Consider the following 14,229-nt stretch of genomic DNA (forward strand, 5'->3'; position numbering starts at 1 on the left):
GACCGTTGAGAGCAGCTGCAAGGCGCGCCAGTTTGACTGTTGGGACGTGGTGTCCCTCGCCTCTGTGCACACGGTCGGCTAGGCCGGCCGCGGCTAGTTGTGGCCGTATACTGACTTTTGTTTGTACCCATCTGTAAATAGCCTGTATAAAAGTTCGCTTCTCACTAAATCGCTTCGCCTGCAAGTCATATCATCGAGAAGCCTTCAAGCGGTGCATCCAGTTTCTGGAAATCACCGGACCAACACCACCGGCAAACCTTTTTACTCCCTCGTATGCTTGGAAATAGGTGCTCATAGACTACATGCTCGAGCAAAAGCGGAGTAGCATAGCTGCAGTCATACATTCTTAACTCCAGAATGGACTGAAATGTTTGAAGGTCTGCAACAGTAAGCGCGGAAGGTCTGTGTTCGGTTTTAATACACGAGCAGCGCTGCCATGACCTAGCCCATAACACACGTTCACTTGTCAGCGTACAAACATTTCATCCGGCTGGGCGTGGGTCGTAAGGGCTATGTGAGCAGCGGGGTGGGCGCTCTTCAGTTAACATCGGGCGTGGCCTCTACCTTAAACTGCACAAGTTGCTTCTGCTTGATATCATGAATGGTGGTTCACGTGTGGGTTCCAAGGGGCACACTGAAACCCATAGTGTAAAGGGAGGTACCGCCCAACCTGCAGCTGTGTTCTGATCGGCTGTTAGAAGCCACAATGACGTCATTGCAAGCCATCCTCAGGGTACACGTCGGTCTCTGTTTTAGGCGTGGTCAAATATGTGCTTCTCATTGATAACATGGCAACAGCTCACAGTGACATCACTCAAATTCCCTAGTACCGACTTTCATGGCAGAAATCTTGACTATTCGCTCTTATGCCAGTGAAGACGCGACGGCTGCAGCTGAGCCGTACTTCCTCGTGTTGAACAGATTTGTTCCGCAAGAGTTTTGTCGATAAATCAATGGGGAGAATGCCTCCGGGAATAGCTGGATACTCACGTGGCACAATATTTTGCGCCTAATTCCCCTGCTCGTGAATGGCACCTACCGGTCGCCATACATACCACAATGTCTGGTTTTGGTAGTTATTAATGTTGATGATGAATTTCTTTTAAAAACGCAAGGAGATCTTGGCTATAGAGCACCATGACTAACACGTTTTTGTCTGCACTATGTTGTGCAAGGGAACCTAAATTGTCGCGCATTACTCCACGCCTTCAGAATAGCGAGCTACGGCCAAGAGTAAGCACAGACTGCAACTCCTACCGTTGCCTGCCAGTAGGAATGGGGTAAGGATGCAGTGGGAATTGATCTTCGCATGTCGGGCATGCAAGGCACGTTCTTGGATAGCACGTCACTGGCTGTGTTCTTTCACGATCTGACTAAGTATGCAAGCGAAACCACAATTTTTTTTAATCACGGCATACGACAACGACGCTATGTTCCGCCAGAACAGTTCCATATTCATCTTTCTACTCATTAAGGACTTGCTTTTTATGTTCGAAATATCACCTTTGCGTCTCGCTGCGTTTATGAAGAGAAATGTGCTGATGAAGTGACATAGCTGTGACTTAGTGCCTCTTCCAAATACACTCATGCAGCAATAGCGGTCATTAACAAATGTGGTCGCGTAAAATAAGAGGCATGCATATGCGTTGCGCAACAGAGACGTACAAATGCTAGAAGGAGACCTATTACAGAGAGTTGTATATCTACTTGCATCCGAGTTCACCAGGTCGCTCCACAATGCATTCAATTTATTCGGTCAGGATTTACGTGGCCGCTGTTTTGTTTGCAACGGGACAAATCTATGGCTATCATTTAATCGTGTAAGGGACGTCCGAGAGCATAGGTGTTGTTAAAAGGGGTAACCCTTTCAAATTCCTACAGCATAAGCTTTTGCTCGCACGATCAACCCAACACAACTCAGGGAAACAACAGAGGGATGAAGGATTCTGAAACATGGTGATTGTAGAAAGGACATGGCTGGCATTTCTCCTAGAGCACACCCAATTTTCGGTAGTAAGATTGCTGTTTAAAGCATCTCACCTGCGCCTATGGTGTCGCGCTCCGTCAGCGCTTGCACACCTGTGAGTGGGCGCATGCACCTGTGTGTGGGCGCATAATTCGACATATGCTTGTTAAAAAGTTTACGCTCTATGTCTCAACTTAATGGTAGTGAATCGAGTGCATTCGCTATCTATATTCTTATACGAATACTTCGATTCCTTTGGGATATACACAAAAGAAGAGAACGTTGCCGGAACACACGCTGAAGTTTTAATTGTCCGCTTCATAACGAGCACTATCATTTTTCACCATCCTTATTAGAATTCAGTCAGAGATTCACGGCAGGGACGGTATGCCATACTGGGAACTATCTACACACGACACGGTTTACAAGTCCTTATGCGAATGTAAATATTTCCACTTACCCGTTGAAATTATGAAAACACATGTGATTCAGAGGCAAGATTGGAGAAAAGTAAGTTTAATGCCTCGATAATTTTTCATGTTCTGCGGGTCATGCACTTATATGATGCATTTCTTATCAAGCATGAAGTCCGTGGTGACAATAAAGGGAACCGCTGCTTTAACAAGCTGACAAGGCTGCTAGCAGTCCTTAACAGAAAACTTGTTGATAATCCTTCTAAGAAGCTGATGATTACTATCAGCCCTCTTGTGCAGGTATAAAGAAAATGTCGAAATATCCGCCGCACAGGTGAACAGCGACAGCGATTTTTTAGCCGCGAAATTACCGGTACCCTCAGACATCCACGCCAAAATCCGCTTAGCTCACTTACTCGCGGATGCATCATCACAGGAAATCACATGACCACTACTACATTCACTGCAGACGTCAATCAGATTTTGAAACATTTGTGACCGTTTGTATAACGAAGCGGGAGTATAAGACGAGTATATGCTGAAAGAACGGCAACGTCTAAAAGCCATAAACACCAGAAGCCATGAAAACGGTACACATTGAAGTTAAGATATACCTACAAGGTAAAAAGAAAGAATTTCCGAATTTATTCATACCTTACCTTTGTGATGTTCGGCGGTTGTTCCATCTCATAGTGTAGATCTCCAGACTCCTGAGAGCTCACCAAAGAAAGCCCTGAGAGCACACTTATGATGTCAATTGCAACGACAAAAGTCGCCAGCATTTCCCGGCTCTTTTATCGTTGCTGTTGAACTACACTCTTTGTGACGGCCTTAGTGTGAATGCGCCCCAAGAGGGAAGCACAAGTAGTATTAAAAAGCTTTTATACCGCACGAAGTAGTTCACGTCATTCAGGGGCTTCTGAGTGCGTTATGCAGTAACAATGGTCTACAGGGCGCAGACATAGAGCTCTAAGTCGGCAGCTGTGACAACTGCCATTACCACAATGCGACCATACCTTATCGAATGCCTACTCGAGCAGATGAGCTTTCACTAGCGTCCCGTTTCGACTCGTATTTTGCACTGCATAGACTACTCGAAAAAGTTTTCTTTTAAAGCGGTTGATTTCTGTGTCCCAGAAAATTATTTTGAAACTAAATGACGAGGAAAGCGAGAATTCACTACCATTGACAAGTAGGAACTGTCCTAGAAATAAGCTAGACATAACTCGGGCTATTTTAATAGAACTCTCACAAGATGAGTAACAAAAATAATGGTGCGCGCAAAATATTCCGATAACCTGACTTGTTTCATATTCAGCCACTGTGGCTGCTGGTCCTGCTAGGCGTTAATGCGGAGACGTAAGATGTATAAAAGAAGCCAGTAATCTTTTTCAACATTTGTTTTCTTATACGACAATTCCAACGGCCATACGCTGAAATCGTTAGCTTAGTTTACTGTTCATTAGCTGGAGAGCCACATGGAAGGTACGAAGACGTCACGTAGAAGGGTTTTAGAAGAATTCCGGTGAAGCATAATTGTAGAAGCAGCAAAGTACTTATAGTTTATTGCTTTCTCACGCATGAACAAAAGCCACGGAAATGTTGAGGTATAATATTCCAGGTGATTAGGAAAGCCGGTCACTATCGTTTAAATATAGGCTTTTTGAGTAATGAAGAAGGCCTCTGTGGCAAAATGCCACCAGTGTCGGCGGACATCAGAAAACATATCAATAATGTTTACTAGTTACCCGGTTCACCCATTTTTAAAAACTGAAATTTAACTGTCACTGTTAGAGAAATGGTTTCAATTACAGATTTGTAGCCACTAGTTAATAATACCCTTATAAATTTTTCGAATTTCGAATACACAATTACCCTTGGTACTGTAGCCCAACAAACTCTGGCTACATTGTGCGAAAATGCATGCCGATCGTGACCGTCTGCAAGCAGAGACATCCCTCCAGTGCAAGTGACCAGTCTAGATAGCTAAACTCTGTTCAGCCACAGCGCGGAGGGTAATCACATTTAAGTTTAAACACTGATAACGCTATTACAAACCACCATCTACAAACCTCGTAATTTAACCAGGTATAATAATGTTATGGTTTAAAACTAATAATCGCAAATAAGTCAAGCGTCTACCTATTCAGCCATCATCACTTTTTTGCTGATGCCCGCGAAACGCCTGGTATATTGTTAGCTTAATCGCGCAATTAATAGAGGAACGAATGTAAATTGGTAGAAAGACGTACAGCAAAAGACAGTTAACAAGTGTATTACATTTACAGAACATATACTACCCTGATTACGCAAGCTTTGAGGTCATCGCTCCACTCATCGCTGGCGCAACGATTCGGGCTGGCATTCAGACACACACTGGTCTCCTCCGTTTCATGTCCTGGCCCTGGGCCACAGAAAAGGTATTCTTGCCTTGTTTCAAAGTTGACACGCTCGCAATTAGAACCCACAAATACGCGCAGAAAACGCAACAAACTCACACACAAGAGATGAACACGTGCAGAAACCTCCCAGCCAAGAAACTTCGCGGAGGGAGCCGTCCCACATCCGAGCCTCAGTCGTTGAGTCGAAAAGGGCTGCTCTGCTTCGGGGTCCAGCGCTCATGCCGCAGCTCTCCTCACCGATTCCCGCAAAAGAAGTGAACCCCCACCTTCTCACTGCAAAAAAAGGGCAGTTGGTCATATAGGAAAAAAACAAAGAAAATTTAAATAGCGCAGGCCAACACAGTGCACTTAAATTAGGGGGAGCCACGTTCCATACAATTTTATTGCGGGAGAGATAGAACACGCGAAACAAAGGCACGACGGAACCACGGACACATTCATCTGTTGTATTCTTGCCCATGTTGATATCTACGGAGATCCAGAGATTATCATAATCAAGAAAACTTATGTAGTAATCACCAATGAAAATGACGAAAGAAGGGGTGCTCGGTTTTGCACCAGTTTTGAGTTTTATATATATCCATCTCTTTATGGTAGGCATTTTTCGACGAAAAGCTATGCACACCTACTTTCCCGCTTTCGGGATTTGCCACAGACGTTCCGGAACTCTATGCGCACAGCAATATGCGAGGAAATATCACGTCTGTTTTCACAGCGCCGGCTGTTCGGTCGTGCTTCTGTAGTGCGCATGTAACTGTCGCAACCAGCGGAGATTTCTCGCATTACTCCCTGCAATAATGCTTGACGCAGCTTCACAACTGGCTGACGGCGTAGCGAAGACCTCATTTGACTTTGATTTAAACCTTCTATAAAGGGTGTTTCAATTTATACACAAAGAAATTTTTCTCCATGAACCTGTGAAAGAAACTTCTGGGCATTGTTTGCGGTTTTATGTTACGCGAAATACAACATTATGCAATGAAGTGCAATGAAAAAACTAGTCACTAAAATTTACTGGCTTTTTTTTAGTCTTAGGGAGCATTATTATACTATCCATAAAAATCGAAGGGGGACAAAAATTTTAAAATTTCAAAAACAGCATCATGGGTTGAGATAACGAACCTGAAAAGAGCGCTTTAATGTAGGTCACTTGAAGTCGCTTACCCGCGTTGCATATTGATAAAACGGCGTTAGAAGTAAGCCACAGCTTACTTCTTCTAGGACGAAGATGATGTGCACGTGATTTTCTTTATAATGCCACATGCAGCGAGGTCATTTTATCAACAAGCAACGGCGGAAAGCCAGCTTAGCGAGCTGTTAAACGCATATTTTCTAATCTTTACATCTCGAAGCACGATGATGATTGGAATACTTTATAAACATTGTTCCCCTTCTATGCAACCCTTTAATTACTCAATATCATCTTGTGCCCTAAAACCAAATATTATGATATTATTACTTGACGGCCACCCGAAGAATGAGACGGGTTGACTGCTGGCAATGAGTTCATTCAATTGCCGCTGGCTTAAAGCGAGCGCTCCGTACCATGCCACTGCCAGATTCGTCTTCTTCGTCACACTATTGTCACGGTCTAGTAGACGACAAAGTGGGCAGTGGCGCTGCACGGAGCGCTCGCGCTAGGCCCACGGCTGCAACGTCTGAGGCCTTCCTTCCTTCCTTCCCACGGCTGTTGCATCATTCCGTTGCCAGCTGTCATGTAGTCCGGTCTCCATCGGCTTGCCGTCACGTAACAATATGTTCAGTTTATTTTTAAAACTACTCTTCTTTTCAAAACAACCTATCACGTAAAAAATGTCCCCCATGCCTTATAATAAACCTGTAGAGACCGCAAAGACGTATCTTTTTTCAGAAATTGAAAGAAGAATCTGTATTGAGTATTTTTAAACACCCTGTATATGTAAACAAGGAACTCACGAACTATCGACGGCTCAGCTTATCGATATGTCACGCAAGAAAGAACGCAAAAGTGAAGAAACCGCGCGAAAATTCCGCAATACAGGCGTTGTGCGCTTGTTTTTTTACACACGTGTTCTTTACTTGGCAGTCTATACATTTCCTTGTTTAATTCTTTTCGCACTGCCGTTTCCATTTTGCCGGAGCGGAAAGATAGCAAGCTCAGGCTCGCTACTTCGTAGGCCTTGTTTTAAGGCTGCGATGACGTTGGTTTGAAAATAAAACAGCTGTCTTGGGCTTGCGGCACGTGCGTTTGGTCATATAGAGCTTTCTCTGCACCTTTCACAGCGTTCAAAGGTGCATTTCGTCAGAGCAGAAAAACCTGCGAGCGATATTTGCCAAGACCTTCCAAAAGCAGGCTTTGCTTTCAAGGAGCACGCACGGTTTGCGGGCTTGAAAATTAGGGCAGCTAGTCACAATGAAACCTCGGAGCGAGAAAGAGAATATGGGCTTAATCTAGATAGTTGTATGGCATGGAAGTTCTCTGCACTTTAAAGCTTCCAGAATTGATACCATCCAGTAATGGCGCTGCAATCAACGGGAAATGCCTAGAATTGAGAGTTAAGATGCTGTTCTGCTTGTCTCCAAATTAGATGCTCAAATTACTTCTTTTTTACTTATGTCGCTAATGTGTTTCACAGCCGTTTTATGAATGTATTCGATAGTAACAGATAAGCAGCGATTTCTCTGTGGTTATCCTCTTAAACATCACCGTGAGCTCCAATACACCTGACACAAACAGTGACAGTTTTATTGCATGTGATGAAGATTGTGAATTGCATTGTTAAACGTGCCGGTGCGATAATTGAGCTATTCAATGCAGATTCTCAGTTTCTTTAAGCGGTTCTTGATTTCCCGCAGCACACAGACTCCTATTGTGCTTTGCGTACAAAGAAGTGCGGTCGCCGCTGCCACGATTGAACCTGGGACTTCAAGCTCATGATCTCAGCGCCCTAACCACTGAGCCATAGTGGCTGCCCAATAATTAGCAATCAATAAGTAAAATAATTACTCTCAAATAATTCCTTCACCGCAAGTAATAGCAATCGCTTTCGGCTGCTCAGTACAAACATGAAGCAACATTCGTTATTTTTTTAGGTTTTCAATATGAAAACCTAGTAACAATTGCATTTATTTGCCAGTTAAGCATTGCTGCCGAAGCGAAGGACGGTAGTGTTATTGTCATTGCAATCTTGGGTTTTTTTGTCTAGCATAACAAATATCCCACTACTTCCCCGGTCGACGTTGTAGTGCATATTGATACGTGCTACTGTGGAAAAAGGAACAGCGCCTGCATCCGTGGAAAAAGATGTTTCTCTCCTGCTCGTCCTGCTCGCGCACTCGGACCACTTAGGGACCGCCACAGTTTTACGTCTCGGTCACTGATTTGGTCAGCTGTCCGGGAAGAACTCCAATGGCTCCGTCTGCCCCAGGTTGCGCCTGGGCCCCTGGCAACGCTGACAGAAGTCGTCAGGGACAAAGTGCGGCAGGTTGCGCAGGCACCTCCTGTTCCCGAAGCGCGGCCCCAGTTCGATGCCCGACCCACATATGCATCCGTTGTGCGTCGCTCGGCTGGCTACAGTCCCGCTACTCCGACGCCTGCCATGAGCAGCATTGGCACATGTCACGCAACCGCACCTGGCTCCGCTGTTCACTCGACGTCTGCTGTCAGTAGCACCACCCCATATTATGCAACTGCCCCTGCTACAGCTCAGCCACGTCCTCGGAAGTCAGATTTGTGGCGTACATCGGACCGTAGGCCTCTGTGCTACCACTGTGGGGAGCCCAATCATCTCTACCGAGCCTGTCCGTGCCGCCAAGTGGGTCTTCGCGGTTTACGTCCTGACGCGCCTTGTCCTCAGAACGGTGAACGACCCCCTGAGATTGCGGAGCATCTCTGGGCGCGCCAGAACCGTGTGTACTCTGGAAGGCGCCAGTCCCGTTCGCCTTCTCCTCTCCGCTATCTTGCGTCCAGCCCCGACCGCCAGAGTAGTTCCGCTGGCCGCCGCTCGCCCAGTCCTCGTCGGGAAAACTAACACCAGCGACCTCTGTTGGCAAGGCCGCTCACGTCGAGATGTGTCAAGATCCTGCATCGCGGAACCATCGAGCCGACGATACCTGGACAGAGAGAGGCAGCGACAGTACCCGACACGGTGCATCTGATTTGTGGGTGACAATTGATGGCACTGAAGTTACCGCGCTGCTCGATACCGGTGCTGATTATTCCGTTATGATCCGTGCCTTTGATGGAAACCTTAAAAAGGTTCTGACACCGTGGACCGGGACTCTCATGCGCACCCCTGGTGGCCACTTAATTCCCCCTGTTGGCAAGTGCACGGCTAGGGCTGGAATTTGTGGTTTCACATACGTTGGTGAATTTGTCGCGCTCTCTGGGTGTTCCAGAGACTTTATTCTGGGGATCGACTTTCTGCAGGCGAACGATGCTGTGATTGACTTTTCGGACGCACGTGTCACGTTCTCGACCAAACAGGCCGTGGCCCGCTTTGACTCCCGAGATCCTTGCAGCAGCGCTCTGCGCATTGTCCAGAATGACGTCACGCTGCCGCCGCGGTGCGGTGTCCTGGTGCCCGTGCGGGACGACCTATTCCACGACTACGAGGGCCTGGCAGATGGCCATACTCCACTGCTGCTTGAGCGGGGCGTCGTTGTTGCCCGAGGTCTCGTCCAACTACGTGACAGCCGTACCAACGTCCTTTTCCAAAGAATATCAGCACCTCGTCAGAGGCACGGTTATTGCCTTCCTTCACGACGTTGCTGAGGTCCCAGGTTTGTGCACCGTGGGAGGGCCCACTCCAGAGAATGCTGGCCTACACCGCGCTCTTCAGCCAGGCAAAATAAATCCGGCCTTGCCATGTTCAGAAGGATCTTCTGTCGAACCTCTTGGCAAACTTTGCGGACTGTTTCATTACGTGTTGGAAGGTCAGCCGCACTCCACTCGCCAAGCACCGTATCATCACTGATGCGACTACGCGACCCGTCTGCCAGCGGCCCTACCCTGTTTCGCCGATGGAGCGAGAAGCCATTCAAAATCAAGTTGCCAAAATGCTCGCGGACGATGTCATTCAGCCGTTCACCAGCCCATGGACATCGCTTGTGGTTCTTGTCAAAAAAAAAGGACAACACTCTGCGTTTCTGTGTTCACTATCGAAAATTTAATAACGTGACCAAAAAGGACGTTTACCCACTGCCCAGGATAGACGACGCGCTCGACCGATTGCGGGACGCCCGATACTTCTCGTCCTTAGATCTTAAAAGTAGGTACTGGCAGATCGAAGTGGACGAAAGAGACCGGGAGAAGACAGCTTTCGTGACGCCCGACGGCCACTATGAGTTTCAGGTGCTCCCATTTGGTCTGTGCTCAGCACCGGCCATGTTCCGACGCATGATGGACATTGTTCTCTCCGTCTTGAAGTGACAGTCCTTCCTGGTGTATCTGGACGATGCCGTTATATTTTCGACCACGTTTGACTAACACTTGGAGGGGTTGCGCATTGTGCTACAAGCACTCAAATGCGCACAACTCCCCATCAAAGCCGAGAAATGCAATTTTGGCTTTGAAGAACTGCGCTTTCTTGGTCATGTCAGCTCACAAGGTGTTCGCCCGGACCCTGACAAGACCGCTGCCGTCCCAGGTTTTCTACGCCCAAGTGACAAGAAGGCCGTTCGCCGGTTTTTGGGTCTGTGCTCGTATTATCGGCGCTTTGTTCAAGATTTCTCGCAAATCGCCGAACCGTTAAACTCACTGACTCGATACGACACGCCCTTCGTGTGGGGAAGCGACCAAGGGGCTGCATTTGTCGAGCTTCGCAACCATCTACAACGTACTCCGATACTCGCCCATTTCGATGAACACGCTGCCACGGACATACACACTGATGTCAGCAATGTCGGCCTTGGTGCGGTACTGATCCAGTGGCAAGAAGGTGCAGGACAGGTCATCAGTTATGCCAGCCGAAGACTTACGCGCGCCGAGACAAATTATTCTACGACGGAGAAAGAGCGCCCTGCAGTGATATGGGCTATCAGCAAGTTCTGGCCGTACCTCTACAGGCGACCCTTCAGTGTGGAAAGCGACCACCACTGCTTATGCTGGCTGGCAAGCCTCAAAGACCCCTCAGGACGCTTGGACACCGATGATTTTCCTTTCCTGGGCGCTATTAATACCACCCAAATGGCACAGCTTCAGCGGGCGGACTCGGAGTTCGCGCCGCTTATCGATTACCTCTAAGGCGTCGACGCTCGCACCCCGCATGTTTTTCGTCGCGGGCTCCACACCTTCACTTTACAATCTCATGTTCTCTACAAGCGCAACTTTGCCAGCAACATACAAGCGTTCCTGCTTGTCGTAACATCAAAGCTGCGGCCAGAGATTTTGAGTGCCTGTCATGATGAACCCTCCGCCTGCCATCTGGGAGTAAGTCGTACACTCGCGCGCATTAAGCAGAAGTATTATTGGGCCAGGTTACTCCCATCAGTACGGGCCTACGTAAAAGCATGCCGCGACTGCCAACGTCGTAAGTCTCCTCCGTTGAAACCAGCCGGATTTCTCCACCCCGCCGAACGACCGAAGTTTCCTTTTCACCAAGTGGGCATGAATCTCCTTGGCCCTTTTCCGAAGTCTTCATCTGGAAAGCGTTGGATCGTCGTTGCCACCGACTACCTGACACGGTACGCTGAGACCACGTCTCTTGTCAAAGGAGCTGCTGCTGAAGTGGCGCAGTTCTTCGTACGCAACATTGTCCTGCGTCATGGAGCCCCCGCCGTTCTTGTTACTGACCGGGGAACTGCTTTCACTGCCCGCTTAGCCCAGTCCGTGATGACTCTGACGCACACCAGCCATCGACGTGCTACGGCCTATCACCCACAGACAAACGGATTGGTAGAGCGACTCAACCGCACTCTAGCCGACATGCTTTCTATGTACGTTGACGTTGAGCATCGAACTTGGGATACCATTCTTCCATACGTAACGTTTGTCTACAACACCGCCCTGCAGGAGACAACCCGACTGACCCCCTTTCAGCTTGTTTTCGGTCGGCAAGTGACCGCTCCGTTGGATGCTATGTTGCCCGCTGACCCCTACTGCGACTCCGACGCTGACCTCGACGCAGACACCTTCGTTCAGCGTGCTGAGGAAGCGCGGCAATTGGCACGCCTGCGAATTAACCGCCAACAGGAGACTGACGCCGCTAGGTACAACCTCACACGCCGCTTCGTCAGTTACGCGCATGGCGACTTGGTGTGGGTGTAGACACCTGTTCGTCGCCGCGGCCTTTCTGAAAAGTTACTGCGAAGATACTTCGGCCCTTACGAAGTAGTGCGCCGCATCAGTGATGTGACGTATGCAGTTACTCCCGTCCAAGCGGCTTGCTCATCATGCCGGTCGCACCGTACTTAAGTCGTGCACATTGTTCGCATGAAGCCTTACCACGACAGACTCCCTGATGGAACAGTGGTTCACTGCAGCTGTATTTGGCTGATATTTCTCTCCTAGCCGCATCGTGGCGATGCTGCAGAAGAGGGGGCAGCGATACGTGCCACTGTGAAAGAAGAAGAAAAAGCGCCTGCATCCGTGGAGAAAGATGTTTCTCTCTCGCTCGCCCGCTCTGACCACTTAGGGACCGCCACAGTTTTACGTCTCGTCTCCAGAGGTTCTCCTTCGAATTGCTCGTAGCAATATCATTAAAACTAGATGCAATGTTACCACTCTGCTGCAAAAGATAACATGAAGCATATGTTTTATTTAGAAGAGCGATAAACTTTGTGGGAATGTTCAGGCCTCCAAATTTGGTAGTAGTTCACTATCGTTCCAAATTGCCTTGAAAGCAAATAGGTTATTTCGTGAACCCGACCACAAAAGAGTCAGTAATTATCAGGCTGCTTGAAAATTTAAAATTCTATGCGAATAACATCTGGCTTAGATACAGCGACATTCAAGCAAATTTTTTGCGGACACCGGGGTGTTTTCGAAGGTAAAAAGAACTGATACGAATTTCGAATAGGATTGTCAGCCTCCGATGCAGGGGAGAATCATTTAAGTGTGCTTACAACCTACGTCACATAGACGAAAAATTTACATCGTATATAATCGGTTATAGTCAAGGCCAGCATGCGCTACAGGTTACAGAGAAAGAGGGCTTTGAATTGTCTTCGCCCGCCGCAAACGGCGCCATTAGATAATGTGACTCAGAACTCGTCAATCGCCGGGATCAGGTACTCGTTTTGTTCAACGGCCCCAGCACCAAACCACTCGCAGAAACACGAGAAGAAACACAATGCTTTCCAGCATGTTTTCTTTTTTTCGAGCACATTGTGCTCATAACGCCAGCTTACGCACATCGCTTGGGTTTCGCGTATGTCGAAAGATGTGTTGGAGGATTAAGAAAAAAAGCGTTGTTCCACGCGGCTGCTTGTGAAATGTCTCAGGTTCAGCAATTCCAAGCGTTGGACGGGCTCTACGTAGCACTTTTCGAGGCCTAGTAAGCTTCTCGACCTAACCTGCTTGGCATCAAAACCGCAGCGGACGGTCCGTTGCGACTAGCTTCTGTTTATCATAAGGGTTTCACTCCACCTACTAGTGCACTCTAAATAGAATCTCCTTAAAATTTAGGTTCAGATGTCTTGCGCAATACCTGCAGCAGCAAAGCACTTCAAGCGAGAGCTGCAGCTGGACTTTAGCTATTAAGCTCGCGGTCACCTCTTGACAGTGATGTGGCGTGAAAATTGTGTAGATAAAACCACGGGTAACTTGTAGCACTCGACGCGGTCGCCGCATCAAATAGTTTCACAGCGCGAGCCCTGCCAGAAGGTGTTGAAATCCGCAAAGCCGACCCATGTACGGGCGCGAAGAGCGAATTGTACAGTTAGGAGGATTACAACTTTTAGGCGGGAACTCGCGCAATTCTATATATGGAGTAACAGGCACACTGGAGTTCGATATACTGCTCGCCTTTCCTATACTTATACTATTTTCAAGCGGATAATCTGTTCGACACACAACATGTTGTGTGACACACAACACAATTTCTCCTGTTGCTTCAAGAGCGCAAAAAACCAATTTATGTCCTCAGCAGACAGAAGTGCTAAAGAAATATACTGTATTCCGCTGTGACCGAGAGGGGGCGAGCAGACTCTAGGGAGGCGTAGCCATCATTGTGCAACCCGGAGTAGCAGCTCGCGAGCTCAAACTTAAAAATCGAAGCGGTAGCAGCCACTGGGGCTTCTTACAAAACCATTGCACTTTGTTCGATATATATTCAGCCACACGTCGAAGTACCACAGCATGATTTAGAGAACCTTTTAGAACAACTACCGAAGCCATACTTGGTAGTTGGAGAATTTAATGCAGGCTGTTTTTATCGGGGGGGGGGGGGGGAGGGGGGGGGGAGGCAGTGAGAAAGCCGATAGCAGAGGTCGTAGAGGATCTCATACTATTCAACATTATTTCGTTATT

The 14,229-nt window shown here is 47.8% G+C and overlaps 1 protein-coding gene across 2 annotated transcripts in view; it reads right to left on the reverse strand.

The window, feature by feature from the left end:
• Positions 1-14,229, reverse strand: part of LOC144100553 (uncharacterized) — a 153,306-nt gene that overhangs the window by 44,337 nt on the left and 94,740 nt on the right. The window contains exon 1 of one of the 2 annotated variants that reach the window (XR_013307725.1): positions 3,039-3,068. The exons of the other annotated variant lie outside the window; for it this stretch is intronic. The gene's annotated coding sequence lies outside the window, so the exon portion shown is untranslated. Of the gene's footprint in view, positions 1-3,038; positions 3,069-14,229 lie in introns of those variants that run through there. 2 annotated transcript variants of the gene reach the window in all.

Source organism: Amblyomma americanum, chromosome 8 (assembly GCF_052857255.1).
Source record: "Amblyomma americanum isolate KBUSLIRL-KWMA chromosome 8, ASM5285725v1, whole genome shotgun sequence".
NCBI lineage: Eukaryota > Metazoa > Arthropoda > Arachnida > Ixodida > Ixodidae > Amblyomma > Amblyomma americanum.